Below are 15748 nucleotides of genomic sequence, written 5' to 3'. Positions count from 1 at the left end.
AGGTATTCTGGAAAGATTTTAAGGATGTTGTCACAGATACACTCACAGGCAAATAGAGCATTTTGGCTGCTCCAGGCTGTGAAGGTTTAATGGAGCTCTGAGAGAAGGTTTGAAGCTGAATTCAGTCTCTTTCTGATGGAAAGCAAGGTCTTCTCTAAAGAAATTCTCTTGATGCTTGCTTTCCCCAAGTGTTGGCTGTACAAACCCAGCACCAGCTCTGACCTAATCCAGAATGGAGTTTGTACTGAGAAAGGGGCCATTTGCCCTGCTGGAGTTATCTTCCACAAGTAAATAAACTATTTCAGGCTCTTTTCAGCTCCAAAAGCACTTGGAGTAATTGAACTCCCATTTTTTAATAGCTGTTATTCTATAGTTAGAGATCGTGTTCCTTGTAGTATAAAGATGACATAGTAATTTCAGAGCAGACTGTGGAGATCTGTCATAGTAAAACCTTGTGGGTTTTACTTCTGAATTTTACTCCTGAATAAATAAATACTCAAACTCTATCGTGTTTTGACTTTCAGGCCAATTTCTCAGCCTCCTTACAACCAAAGGTACCTAATTTGTCCGTCCCTGTAAGGATTGTATTTGGAGATCCTAAGGGGCAGATCTTATGTTGGTTACTTGGAATTAATTGCCCTCCATGGTAAACACCTCTTAAAGTAACTTTGAAAAATGCCTTTAGCCCTGTGTTCTTGTTGCTGGACTTGGCTAAAATATCCTCAGCAGCCAAGAGTCCACGGCTGAAAGATGGGTGTTGGGGATCTTCCGGAAATGGACAAAGGCTTTACCCCTGAGGCTCAGAGATCCTGTGACATCATTAGGGAAATGTCCAAAAATGCTTCCATGGAAGGGGATCTTCCTGCTGAGTGTCTTTGGCTGGCTTTGTTTTGCCTGTGCTTTGTGAACTGGAGAATTTGGTTTGTTTTACAAAACAATATCATGGAATCATGCAATATCTGGAGTTCGAAGGGACCCACAAGGATCATCGAGTCCAGCTTCTGGTTCCACACAGGACCACCCAAAAAACAGACCCTATGTCATTGTCCAGATGCTTCTTGAACTCCAGCAGGCTCAGTGCCATGACCACGGCCCTGGGGAGCCTGTCCCAGTGCCCAACCACTCACTCGGTGAAGAACCTTTTCCTGATATCCAACCTGAACCTCCGCTGCTTCAGGGGAGGGATTAAATATATTTTCATGGTTCAGTATGTTTATTATTATTATTATTATTTTCATTTTTTTTTCCCCTGGGATTTATTTACATATTCTTTTAAATTAAGAAAGAAATACCAAAAATCTTTTTAAAAATTCTGCCTCTTTTGGGGTCTATGGCAAAACCAAGGGTATCAGATGTCTGAATAAAGATCAGAACTGCAGGATATTGGAGTGAATGAAACCTTGGAGAATTTGTAAGGTATTGCTTTTTTGTTGCTTGCTACAGGCAGATGGTTGCTCAGAAGATATTTTTGCAATCATAAGATGTCTTTGCATGGATTTAACAGGAATTCAGAGAGGTCTTGTGGTATCAGATCATTAGCATATTCCCACACTGCTGGTCCTTTAAAAACCTTTCTCTGTCTTTCCTAGAGATCCTCACTATTAACATGCCTGAGAATATTTTCATTCAGATGTAACTGACCTGAGACCGTCACTAAGGTGCCAGAAGTGTTTAAACTAGAAAAGAGTTATTACAGAATTCAACCTTGGGGGGTTACAGGAAAGCAGAACTAGGTTTGAATTATGGGGAAATAGATGTGAGGTGAGAGATAGGTAATATTCTTGGAGGCTTTGTGATTCCAGGAAAGAGGGAAATGTGAAATGGAAGGTGAGCCAAAATTAGAGATCCTCTAGCAACCCTAATAAAATCTGAGGGGTGCTGATTAGTGGAGGGTTTGAGAGTAGCTTCCCATCTTTTGTGCAGTTGAGGGAGAACTCTTTCTAAATCAGCACACGCTAACCTGGTTCTCATCCTGTACCATCATTTACACATGCACAGAAGGTGATGTAAATCACAGAGGATATCTGCTTTGGCACCGTTTTACCATCTGGACAGATGAAAGCGAAAGCAAAAGCAGCTTTAAAGAATTTTGTCCTGTGACTGTAGGATTTCATTACACAGCTCTGGGTCTGAATTGTTTTACATTCCTCTGACATGACAAAATGAAAGGACTGTAAAACAGCTATAGCCTCATCCATAGGAAAACTTGCACCAAATCAAGTGCAGAAATGAATAGACTGGCCTGAGACCGAAGCTTGCAGATGCCTCATCTCCTCTTATGTTAAAATGACACTGGGAAGGGATTACCTCTCCAGCAGGATATCAAGGGTCCCACTGGGCTGTAATTCTTCCTGAGGATTTGGACACTGCACTGAGCAGTGCTGTGTGCAGTCAGGCTATGCCTGGAGCTCAGGCTCTCCGTGACCTTGGCGAGGTTAAGCCTCGTATGCAAGCGTGAAAACAGAATCCAGTCCATATGTTCAGCCTCGCATGTGGCTCCAGAAGTGGCATGGAGAGGTTCAATATTAGAGTCATATCACTGCCTCCTTGGGTAGATGGAAGCTTGCCAGGACTGGAGGGAAAATGTTAGCTGATATTCATAAAAGCAAGGACATTCGCGGTTTTTCCTTCTCCCACCTAGGTTAGACACCTGGAGAACCTGAGGAATTCTCTCTTCTGTTTTGTTTTGCTTAACGAGGAAAGAGATGGAAAGACTGATTGTGATTTAAATGTCAGGTGACAGAATTATAGACTTGCCAATGCCCTGGGTGCCCTTTTATGTAAAAGATGCATCTGTGAAAGAATCGGTACCCACAACAAAGCCAAGGTTTCAGACAGTAAAATGAAAGTGGCTGTAACCAACCAGTAAACGCAAAGTACAAGCATGCCTGAATCTGCCTTGGAAACTTCACCTTTTCTCCAAACTGAAGGACAGGGGTGACAGATTTTCCTGGTTGTCTGACCTACATACCAAATGGTTCTGCAAAGCCTGGAAGTCACGGGATGATTTTTGTACCTGGGAGATAAGGGGATGGGAAGATTTGGGAACGATTTACTGTGGGAATGATGGTGGTTTCTCAAGGGCTGGGTACTCATTTGTTTCTGCTGGGTAATCTCTCGGTCAGTGTCCGTTTCTGGGCTCCTGGGTACAAGAGAGATGTGGAGATGCTGGAGAGAGCCCAGTGAAACCAATGAATGATGAATGATGAAGGGACTGGAGCATCTCTCCTATGAGGAAAGGCTGAGAGACCTGGAGTTTTTTAGCCTGCAAAAGAGAAAGCCCAGTGGGATCATATCAAGGTATATAGGCACCTGAAGGAAGGGTGAAAGGAGGACAGAGCCAGGCTCAGTTTTAGTGGTGCCCAGTGCCAGGACAGGAGGCAGTGGGCACAAACCGAGACATGAGGTTCTGTATGAACATCAGGAAACACTTCTGTGTGCTGACTGAGCTCTGGCACTGGTTGCTCTGAGAGGTTCTGGAGTTCCCTTCCTGGAGATAATCAACAATTGTATGGACATGGTCCTGGGCAATCTTCTGTAGGTGTCTCTGGCTGAGCAGGGGAGATGGAACTTCCAGTGTTCCCTTCCAAGCTCAACCATTTTGTGAGCCTGTGATTCTTTTTTAAAACTAAGGCTTCAGTTTACTGAAAGCTGCGGCTCACTTGGGTTCATTTCTGAAATGTGAGTGGTGTCTTAAACTATAGTTAAGAGCCACAGTCTGTTCTGTCCTTTCTTGGGTTAGAGTTGGACTACACCAAAACAAAGACATTGGCAAAGTGAGAAGAAGAGCGTATTTCACACCCACCAGCCCTTGCACAGGTAAACATCACCAGCTTCAGAGAAGGAAATGCAACCTTCCAACCATGGCTATACAACCACACCAATATGTTTGCAAGCCAAATATTTAGAAGAGGTTATCTGAGTTTCTAGAGGTCCTCTTGAAAACGTGAACCAAATTATGTGACAAGGATTTGTGGGGTGGTGTTGGTGTAGTAGCTCTGGGAAGTGAAATTTCAATGTGCTTTTCTCCCATGTATTTGCTTTGACAGAGGGATTTTCTTGCAGTGAGCGAACCTGGAAGCACCACAGGTTTGGGTACTGGCAGTGTCCTTAGCCAGGGGGTGAAGCTGCAAACTCTCAACCTCCATCCCCAGTGGGCTGTCTGGGAGCTTAGCAGCGTACCCAAAATAGCAGCACGAGGTCTGACTCACCTCATGTGCCACTGAAACGCCACACGATGTTGCGGGTGACACAGCAGGGGTTAAATAATATCCGCAAGCCCACTGATGTCGCATGGAGAGCTCTGAACTTCTGGCACCATGTAGCGTGGCGGAATAATAGGGAATGAGCTTTGATGGGAGGACAGGTAACAGTAAAGACAAAAATCCCTTCTAGATCAAGAGGTTAATACAGGCCAGACCAGTGAAGCATTGCTGATAGAGGTGCAGATAGGCCATGAAAAATTCACAGGCTAACATCTCGAGCCCGTGTCAGGCTGCAAAACGTTGACCTCAATCCCCTGAGCCCGTGATGTCATTGCCAGGCAGTAGATGCTGAGCCTGCTCTCCCTGCAGCGTTGCTCTAAGACCTGCCGCTCTCCACGCCTCATTCGGTGTCACCCCGAATACAGCAGGATGTCTGATCTGTTTGCCCTGAAAATGCAGAGCCGAGGCCATGCTGGAGGGTAGGCAGGATGGCGTGCGTTAACTGGAATCTGTGCTGGACCCACCGCACCTGGGCAGTTTGACCACCACCACCCTTACTGGAAACAGCAAGACCACATCTAATCCTAAGGGTCCTGAATATCTCCTGTTCCATGTCATGCAGGGGTCTCTTTGGGAAAGCAGTGGCATTGTAGCTTCATTGTTGCATCATTTCTTTTTCTTCACTGATTTTTTGTTTGTTTTTCTTCTTTATAAATTTGTCAATCCTGCTTCCCTCTGTCTGAAGGAAGGCAAGACTCACCAGCTCTGCTCAGCCAGCCAAATACTAACTATCCTAAAGTGTTCAAAAGTTGTTCTGAGGATAGGGATCTAAAATCTTGTACCTCATTAGAAGCCGTGGGTGACCTGGCTGATGGAAAAACTGGGAAATCCCCCACCATCTCAGTCCCACCATCTCAGCCTTCAAGCAGACGGACTCTGCACTCTGGGAGCTGGAGGACCAGGCTAAAAATTAGCTGTGTCCTCCTGTGAGTTGTGATCCTGACTTGCCATGAAGGTTGTGTAAGCACTCTCCTCCCCTTCCAGAGCCGATAGCTAACTGTCTCACCGGTGTCAGAAGGTCTGATTGCCCCGTGTTTATGAAATGCTGGAAATCCTCCAGTGAAGGGCTGAGTTTTATTTCACTTTTATAGCAACTCACCCTCTTGCATGAGCGGTCACCCCAGTGACAATGGCATGTCACTCATTTTAAGCCTAATCTGATTTAAACTTGCTTATAGAAAAGCAGAGAGAGAGATGGGGAGAGCTGGCTTCATAGAAGCCTACTTAGATTTCCCATTTAAAGATTTCCTGATTAAAAAAATGTCTCAGGAGGGTTTTCAGAGCTCGGTTCCTAGGGAGCTCTTTATTCTCCCCATAAATATTCTCCCCATATTCTCCCCAGACCACCTCTACCTGATAATTTTTAGTCTCTAGCTGGTGCGCAAGGCACTAGGACTGGAGTTTTGGGCCATAATTCTTGGCAGAGGAGTAAATGGATGCAAAGGATACAGGCCAAGCTAGCTGGGGTCTTCTTAGCAGTCTCCAGCCCTGGTAGTGATCAGGCATCTGTTTGTCTTGTGAAAGCTGGAGTATCTACTTGCAGAGTACACCAACCAGATCGATGTGAGAGATCCAGCTAAAAAAAGCCTCCTAACACATGCTGATTGGGTTTCAGCTAATAAAAACATAGACTGCATGGCTTCCATCAAACTGTGTGACTGCAGACCTCAAAGATTTTACTGCTTGAAGTCAGGGGAAAACTTGGGTACATAAAGCAGTAATAAATCAGAGCCTGAAAGATTTTTGGATTTAGTGGGCAGTGAACAGCATGTAAACAAGCCGAAGCATTTCCCCTTCTCCCATACCACTTTTCTCCCCATCTCCTTTCAGCTTTTGTGCTTTGCCATCAGGAAGTACTGAGGGAAGTTGCACAATGTCACGTTTCCTAAGATAAAGTCACCAACTGATTTTTTTTCCCCCATTCTGCACACATAAAACTTGCTAGGACTATAAATTGATGGTTGTAATATGCTCCCCAACTTCTCGGTGAATTCCTGTATTAAAACGAATGTGAGGTACAGTATTCCTACTGCTGACTTGTAGCTTAGTAGCAAGGCTGCCAGAAACCGTAGGTCTTTTTCCATCGAGGTGGAGACCCCTCCTTCTGGCCTCATTCATGCAGAGGTGATTGGGCTTCTCATAAAGCTTTGTGGGCTTCCAAGTGATGCATCATTTCAGATTCATTTCCTGCTTGGGTTAATAAACAGTTGATTCATATCCTTATGTTACAAGCTAGTTGCAGTGACTCTAAATGCTGGACTGTCAAGGTGAAAGTGAGGTGCTCTGTTCTTATGGAATAACGTCTTGCAGCACAGTATGCAAGCGCTTGGGTGGAGCTTAAAGTTAGGAAAGGTCCTATGGATATGATGCAGTAACTTTCTGGACCTTAGTTTCTTACTGGCTCTGCTGGAAATGTGCTCTGTTTGTGGACCACATGTACCTTTCCTGCTTGTTACCTTTGATAAAAACTCAGCTAGGGATCAGTTTAATTTTCATCATTCTGCCTAAAATTAACCCTGTAATGCCATAGGGGATCAGGATGGGCAGGACACCTTGCTGTGTTGATTCTGCTGGGTACACAAGAACGCATCCAGTCTGGTGAAGCCTGTTATGAAGGAGGTGGGCCAACACCTTTGCCCAGAAGCCCTAGTTGATGGAAGCCTTTATTCCTCCATACCCACTGGTGACAGCACTGGTATCAACTTGGGAAAGTGTTTGGCCTGGGAGCTGTGGCAGGACAGGTGGATGAGCTCTTTATAGAAAACCACAGTGAAAAAGTCTGACTCTGGGTCCCCAAGGCTGGGGAGAGCCCCAGAAAGGTGCTGGTGGCTTGTTTCTTGGCTGATCAAGGTGGGGGTGCTCTCTAGGACAAGTTCAGTCCCACTCTGATGTCCAGTTGGAGGGAGAGAAGTTTTTAGTTCCTCATTATCCTGCCCATTTTGTTCCTATTTACAATAAAATCCAGTTGGGTGTTCCATGGTGGCTCTTGCCCTGTCAGGCTAGGACACAAGACCAACCTTGCTTGCTTGATCTCTCCTGCTGAGGGCACAAGGCTGCTGATCGGACACAGCCTGACTGCTGTTCCTGGCTTTGCTAAAGCCTTTTTAAACACAACTTTCCCCCTTTTAGCACTGCAATCTCCTTCCTCTTACTCATTTCAATGCTGTGGTGTTACTGAGAGGTTTATAAACATCCAACGACTCCCACCAGAGGACCCTGCTCTCAGCTGAGGCTCCTAACCCCTCATGGTCAATCAAGCATATGATTTATAGAAGGATGTACTGCAGGGCACGGAGATAAGACACCAGTAATCCAACTGGGAGTGCAGGTAGGGAAATCACTAGACATGCACGCATGTTGTACTTTACAATACACAGTGTGTGTGTGTGTGTAAAGGAAATGTTTAATTCTAACTCCATTTCACGTTTCTTCTCTTGAGGAATGCTGATGTCCTATCTTTATTCCTCACTTGTTATTTGTAAGGAGTTATCACGTTTAAGAGCTGTCTTTTTTGTAAGAAGAAAGTGCTGGAGCCTGTTGATTAAATACATCCCTTGCTTTTCCCTGTTCAGGCACAAATTTCCAGACTCAGACTCTGAATGTAATTTCTACTCCCCCCATACCATGTGCTTGTTGCAGAATTTTACTAAATGTGCAGTAAAAACTTTTGCAAGGTATTAACAGTCACGATGGGTACTTCAGTTTTGACTGCTTCAGCCTTTTGAATTAGTCTGGTTTGGTTTCGATGGTGGGGTTTTCTTTTGTTAACAAGAGATTCTAACCCTTGGGGATCTGTAGAAAAAATGGGTTGAGGCAGGATTGCATGGGGCAGCCTTTCTCTCTGGCAAGCCAAATGACCTGGCGGGGAGCCAGCCCCAGAAAAGGGCAAAAATCCCCAACCCTCCTCCTTGTCCATGTGAGGGCATCTTCCAGGCCTCTCCCAATGCAGCTGCCTTTGGCCTCGCACGGGCCATCACAGAGCCTTTCTGAGGTCACAGTGGCCACCACCATGGGCCTTTGCCATGAGCCCTATAAAACAGGACCCCTGCAGCTGGCCCGCCACTTGCTCAGCTACTCGGTCCTCTGATGGCCAGCGTACGCGGCAAGGAAGGAGGCTAGAGAAGGAGCAAGGCGAGTGGCAGCCCTCCTCAGTATGAGGACAGCGAAGCGGTCTGAAGAAGCACCGAGAAGGATGGCAGCTCACGAGAGGAAGATGTGTCATGGGCAGAGGGACAGCACCTCTGGCACAAAAGACATCAGTGCGAGGGACTGCTGGTGCCCAGCCCACAGAAACGTATCAGAGATATCATTGGCACCGCAGCGATGCAGGGAACAGGCCGGCCCCTCAGACATACAGCAGCAGGGGGCCTGGGCCTGACCAGAGGTGCAGTGGTGGTGTGAAGCGACGGCGGGAGCGTGAGGGGACTGGGACTACACCGGCAGGTCTTTGCTCCGTGCCATCAGAGAACACCAACAGCTATGCAGCAGGGTCTGGCGAGCTCCCTACTCGTTGTCGCTCAGGCTCCATCCCAGGCATTAACTTGGAGCCACCAAACACCCGGCAATAAAGAACTCTTGCCGATTCTCAGGGATTGTGTGAGTGTTTCTTTCCCATTCGCCAGCCCTTGTGCAAGAGGTGGCAGCCCTTCTGCACAGAGCCTCGGGGAAGAGCACAAGAGAGGACCCAGCTCCCTTCGAGCTGCTCTGTTGGGGTTGTAGGAGGAGTCCCCGAGGGCCACCATGCACCTTTAACATTTGTGAAAATAGACTGAGGGGTGAAAATAGTGGTGTGTAAACGATTAGAGGTCGCTGATTTCTTATATGTGGAGTGAGTTTCTCTAGCTGAATAATAGGTAATGACAGACATGGAGAAGGCTGAGGTACTCAGCAACTTCTTTGCCTCTGTCTGCACTGGTAGACAAGCTTCCCAAGTCTTTCATTTCCCTGAACCTGTAGCTAGAGCCTGGGGGAGCAAAGTTCCACCCCCTGTAAGTGAAGAGAGGGTTCGACACCATGTGATGAATCTAAACAGGTACAGATCTATGTGGCCGGATGACAAGAATCCCAGAGTCCTGAGGAAACTGGCTGATGGAGTTGCCAAGCTTCTCTCCATCATAGCTGAAAAGTCCTGGCAGTTGGGCGATGTCCCTGGTGAGTGGAAAAATAGAAACATCATGCCCCTACCCTTCAACAATTAAAAAAAGAATTGAACAAAGAGCACTACTCTTCAACAATTAAAACAATTAGGAGACATTTATTCTCACAAAGAACGGTCAGGCATTGGGGCGGGTTGCCCAGGGAAGTGCTGGAGTCACCGTCCCTGGCGGTGTTCAAGGCAAAGTTGGACGTGGTGCTTAGGGACATGGTTTAGTGGGTGACATTGGTGGTAGGAGGATGGTTGGACCAGATGATCTTGGAGGTCTTTTCCAACCTTAATTTTTATATGATTCTATGATTCTAATCGTGTACAATAAACTGACTGCAGAGAAGTTCAATTACTTGTTTGCATAAATCTTCACTCCAAAACTGTGTTCATGTTGAACTGGGAAGGGTTTGGGTGGCAGGGTGAGAAGAGATGTGTGGGAGGGAATCCCTTTCCTCTCCCGGGTTTAAATTTCTGAGTACCACCAAACTATTCCCACAAGCAAAGCTCTGTGCCTGTAAGCCATAAGATTTCTGACATAAAGTCTCCCTGTAAGGGCATCGTATCAAAGCAACTAAAAGACAGTCCTGACCCTGGGGTCGCAGGAAAGCCAGGGTCCCATTTTGTAGCATTTTTCCTTCTTTGCTCATGCTTTGCCCACAGAAGTAGTGAGGAGAGGGCAGTGCAAAGCAAAGTCAAGATGGTAGTGGAAAAAATGGAGATTGTCAGGCTCTGGTCACATCAGGAGCACGTCATGGGCACATGTCTGTTGTACCCTGCTGAAGTTGGCTGGGCACAAGGTCTTCCTAAGGAGCAGCTCCCAAAAGAGAGGTCTTGATAAAGGTAGTGGGGAAAATCTAGATGTTTTGAAAGAGCTTTATATTGAAGGTTCATAGCCACGCTGTTTATCACCATAAGCATCTGAAGAAATGGAAGAATTGTGCAACTGAAATGCAGTTTTGTTGAGCACTGAGCACTTGAGGCCATTTAACTTTGTTCAGTTCATTTCATTCTCTTCGTACGTATACTGAGAGCCCCAAAAGATGTGTGAAAGCATCTTCCAGTCTCCAAAGTGCAGTAATATTCAATGGTTTATCAATGGTAAACCATTTTAACATTGATCAATGACTTTCCAGTGCAGTGTGTGACTTCTCTTATAGATGAGTTATAAAAGATCATGGACATGGAGTACCAACCAGGAACTGACCATTAAAAGTGAAGAGTCAATGAAAATTGTTTGCAAATAACTTACAGTCTATTTGCCAAGTGCTTATAAACAATCAATACATTTAAAGAAAATCAGGATGGTTCCCAAATGTTCTGCTAACCAAAATGGGCCTTTATTCATAATAAATACTATTTATGATGAATAATTTGACTAGGGAGGACTGGAGAAACGCCAATGTATCCATCTATTTAATAGGAACTATGGGTGATCCAAAGAATTATAGACTTCTCAGTCTTATTCCAGCTGCTGTAAGAATAACTGAGAAATTAAATTAAAAACAGGCAATAAAACACCAGGGTAAGTGTAAGTTAAAAGCAACAAAACTCCATGGGTTTTAAGGGTAAAATTCTGCATGCTTTCGTTTGTGTTTTCTAGAGTAGAGGAAACAATTGTTCCTTTTGCTGGCTTTTCTGTGTTGACTAAGATTGTGAACAAACAGGGGTGAGGACTTTCCCTTGGTTTAGATGGAGCTTAGCATGATGCCACCTGATCTTTGCTGATGTCTCTGAACACTGCAGCACTTGGATACAGATAGTAAGTTGTGTCTCAAACGTTAATAATCCCTCAGTTTCTTTAGAAAGATTAACAGTGCAGCAGATAACCTAGGACTGGTAAATACAGTTAATTTAGATTTTCAAGATGTTTTTGAAAAAGTGCTGCGCAAGAAACTATTAATGGGATATGGTGAGTGTAGAGGGAGAAGGGAGGCAGAGGCATAGCTTCAGCTGTGTTTAACAGGAGGGACGGAAAGAGGAGGGTTAAGAGTTCAATTCTCAGCATGGGAAGAGGTTAATAACAAGGTCTGCCCCGAATCAGGTTAGTGAAGACTACTGAGGAATAAAAGCAACTCTGTAAAGGCCTAATAAACCTCAAAAACTGCCAGCATGAATTTCAATATAGCAAAGTACAAGGCAATGCTGCTCACAAGGACTGATTTAAATGCCTTGTACACAGTGGTGGTTTCTGTGCTCATTTTAACCCTACATACCTCGGGGCATCATTGTCAACAGCTGAAAGAAGGGATTTGCTCGGGACACAGTGGGGACTGGCAGCGGTAAAAGGACTACTCAGCTGAGTTAAGAAACGGGTGGAGGAAACTGTGGCTAATAATAATGATGTGGCTAATAATAATCTGATGAACCAGTGCTTCATCTTTCCCACCTGCTGTATTCAGTCCTGGTCGCCCTTTTGTTGAGAAGGGGAATGATAGCACAAATAGGGGGAAAAAAGAGAGTGATGAGCAGCATGTGGTTCTTCTGTACGGTGGAGAAGGGAAAGTGATGGGGTTTAATCCGTATGGAAAGAAGATGAATGAGTTAGGACTGACGTATTTAACAGGGTTAATACTCCCAGGGAACAGCTCACCTGCCACTCCCCTGTTCTGCTTTTTGTCTTTTAATCCTTTTCATGAAGCAGTGAGTACAGAGAAGTACAAAGAAAGTTAAAGGCAGTTGGTTTTGGAGGGAAGAAGTGTTCAGAGGCTGCATGGCAGCAGGATTCAGCTTGTGGGCTTGCGTGGGGACAGCATTTCTTGGAGGTAGCTGTATATTTTTGTGATGTATGCTTATATATGTAAGAATACATGAAAGTGTATGTATATATTTTAGGGAATGATCTAGTTTTGTTAAAGGAAAGAAAATTTCATGGGCTGTGAATACTTAAGACGTGAACTGATGTAGAACTGGGAAGGGATGTTACTCCATGGAAATGTCACCCTGTTCATGAGACCTGCTATATGCAAAATCCTTGTGCCTGGCCTCCATTGCAGCATGGGTTGCCTACTTCCAAAGAGCAAATGGCTCAAATCTTGAGGGCTGTTTTGGGCTCCAGTTCAGGCTCTCTAGAAGTTGCTTGGACCCAGTGTGTGATGTCTTGGACCAACCTGAAATGACTGGGGCAGGGGTTGGGGGGTTTGCCTGCATATGGCTGCAGCTAGGAGAGACCCAGCAGCCTTGATTCAAGCTCAGGCTCAGTTTTTGAGCTCGTTTGAACCCCCAGAATGAAACATGGGCAGCTCGGTTCAACCCAGCACTTGGGCACCAAAGCACCAGCTCAATTTCCTGAAGAGGTGCAAAGTGAAACCCATCCAAAACTGAAGAGTGCTTTGAGAAACTGCCAGTGACCTGATGCTCCCGTGTGTGCTGGCATTTCCTGGCACAGGCTGGGACACTGCCACTGTGCACACACACTGGCACGGGAGGGACACCGATCTATAGGCAGCTGCGAGATGCCTGCTGATGGGGAGCACTGATGCTGTGAGCGAGACATTGTCCCCCTGAACCAGCGATGGGGACGGGTTGCTTGGGGAAATGAGCATGCCCTGTCATTACTTTTCTTTTTTCTCAAGCCACTTGATGTGCATGTTAAGATGTGACCACCAGAGGTATCTGATATGTCTGTTTTGCCCGTGGCTGTTTGCTGCTTCAGTATTAGCTAACTGGGCTTCTTCAGCTGCTGCTCAGAGGTCATCTGCTCTCCTCCTGCCTCACCTCCGTTCCCTGCATGCTGCTGCTGTTGCTGTTGGCTGAAAAGGTAGCAAACAGGGCAAGGAAGGAGGAAGGGCCCCTTGTGCAAAGGATGCTCTAGTCTGTTGCTAAATAAATGCTTTTGACACTGATGAAATGTGACACAGGGATCACATCTTCCTCTCATGTGCTCATGAAGGCAGGGAAGTGCCACATCCTTCAATTGTCACTGGAGAGCACAGAAAATGCCCTGGCTGTACCAGGAAGAAATTCAATACCAGCAAATGACTCTGGCGTCCCTGGATCCCAGCCCTGGGTGTAAAGCTTGACCTTCCCTTCATCAAGGCTGCCTTCTCCCCTCCTGCCTGTCTGTTGCTGTTCATTGCAGCATGTTCAGCATCAGCACCCACGTGTGCTATGGGCAGGTCAGGTCTTCCAGGGGTGAGCTGTGGGGAATAAGCCTTGCTTCAGGGCTGCTGTGACAATCAATAACAACAATGATCCAGAAACAGTAATCCTTAATCATGGGTAATTTCTAAAATGAATCAAGCATACTCTTTTCTTTCCAACAAATAATTTTCTTAGTGCTGAACTTTAGTAATAATAAGGACTTTCTAATGTCCCTACAATATGTTTTTAGAAGGCATTGTTTTCTCCTTTTAATAATTCCCCTTTGGATATGTTCAGCCTAATTTGAAAACCTTAGAAAAAAAGAAAGGTCTGGGTTAAAAACAGTCACTGCTGTTCAACCTTAATCACATCAAGATGGTTTTCATCTGCAGATTTAATGCACGTGTGTGGATGGATGGCTCAGACCCTTCCTTAGGCACGCACTGACTTCGTAGTCCTTAATGGTCATGTCAGCGATCCACAGATAGCAGGTCACCAGGAGATGGGGCATTTTGATCCTGCACCATTCAATCCATGTTTCTCTGCCTTCAGGGGGTTTCTGGGGCAGCCACAGGAAGTCGCAAAGAAGCAGTGATTTTATACCCATCAGAGACCATCCTAAGGAACACCTTGGGCAGTGACTTTCATCATGCCCCTGGCCTTTGAACAGACCTGAAAACCAACTTGAAACTGCAGGATGTTAAACAGAATCAGAAAACCAGGGAAGGTATCGAACCACATTGCCCTGCAATTGTATTTGTTTGCTAATTGGGAATAAAGCTGCTTTGAGGCCACTGAATAAGCCTGGAAGTCTGTGCATTGCCTGTCCTGGAGGTGGTGTGTGGAGCTGGTGGAGGGCTGCCAGGAGGCATCTGGCTGGTGGTGTCTGCCTGGAAGTGCTTGGACTCTGAGAGGGGACATGCACTGTGCTGGGGTGGAGGGACACGGGCAGTCACGCTCATGCAACATGTGCAAATGCCCTCACTGTCAGGAACACAGTGCTTTTGGCTAGTACTATCCGTCCTTACTGCCCTATTCTTTCCTCCTGCCAGTCCAGCTGAAAAAAAGCACAGACTGTTTCCTTAGAACTCTGACAAGGAAAGATTAAAAGAGGGGAGTTTAATGGATATAATCAGGGCTGGAAGTGCAGAAGGGCTGTCAAGGAAAACTGCAGATGCTTGTGGCCCTGGAGATGATGTGGTAACTGCATGTTCAAAAAGCCTGTGCACACCGATGTGCCAGCTGCCATGCTGCATGGGGCATCTTTTCATGATGTTCCCACAGATGTGCCCACAGGACAAGGTTGTGAACCATCAGTCCCAGCTCAGACACACTTCATGAAAGCAGAAGTATACTCAGCAGTTCCTTGCACTTTTATTCATACTTCTCCCGCAGGATCTCCTGGTGCAGTAGTTGGTACACTGACCTATTTTTGGTAAACCAGAAGTAAGAAGGCATGGAATTAACAACAGAAAACCTCTGTTCCATTCAGAAATGTATTTCACCAGGAATGGAGAGACCACAAGTGGCTCATCTTGGTTTTTCCCTGTTTTCAAGGTTGTCTCACAAACAGCAGTGAGATCTCTACATGGGGTTGCAGCATTAGATCTGAACTCTTGCTCTGTCACTATATAGTTCATTCTTGCATGAAGAATATGTAGATAGGGAGGATATTGCCTCGTTACAGACCCAGAAATAAAAGTTTGAGCTTCCTTTTATGTCCCTGCTGAAGTTAAGCATGTTTCAGGGTGATGTGAAGAAAACGCCCCTCATGTGAAGAGCTGATGACCCAGACCTTCAAAGGCAAGGTGAGCAAGGGAAGCAAACATCTAAACTAAGAGCCAAAAGGAGAAACTTCTGCCCCTTCTGGACTGTCCACTGTTAGTTGAATTTGTGTTCTAGTGCTCAAGTTGATCTGGTAGTCTTTGATAAATACAATGTGGGAAACTGATAAAAAATGCTTAAAAAAAAAAAGCTTATCACCATGTTTAAAGGGACTCATGTGGGTTCTCCACCTGGGTCTGCTGTCTTCCTGTTCTCACCCTGCCTATGAGGAAGACTATGAGGAGGACTTCTAAGCATGCAAATTTAAAGGGATAATTTGACTGGAAATAACAATTTACCTGAGTATCATGCAAGACCCAAAATGGCCCAGTAGGATGGAAGAGACAGTTACCGTTTGTGGGAGTCATGACTTAAGTAAAGCCTGGGAGCCTAGAACTGCATGAAGCAAACATATACTGATAAATTCTTCCTA

At 45.6% G+C, this 15748-nt stretch overlaps 1 protein-coding gene across 1 annotated transcript in view; it reads left to right on the top strand.

The window, feature by feature from the left end:
* Positions 1–15748, top strand: part of KCNK9 (potassium two pore domain channel subfamily K member 9) — an 89498-nt gene that overhangs the window by 36081 nt on the left and 37669 nt on the right. The gene's annotated exons all lie outside the window — the stretch shown is intronic.

Source organism: Oxyura jamaicensis, chromosome 2 (genome assembly GCF_011077185.1).
Source record: "Oxyura jamaicensis isolate SHBP4307 breed ruddy duck chromosome 2, BPBGC_Ojam_1.0, whole genome shotgun sequence".
NCBI lineage: Eukaryota > Metazoa > Chordata > Aves > Anseriformes > Anatidae > Oxyura > Oxyura jamaicensis.
The sequence above is the reverse complement of the archived record's forward strand: the minus strand, read 5'-3'. Positions and strand labels throughout refer to the sequence as shown.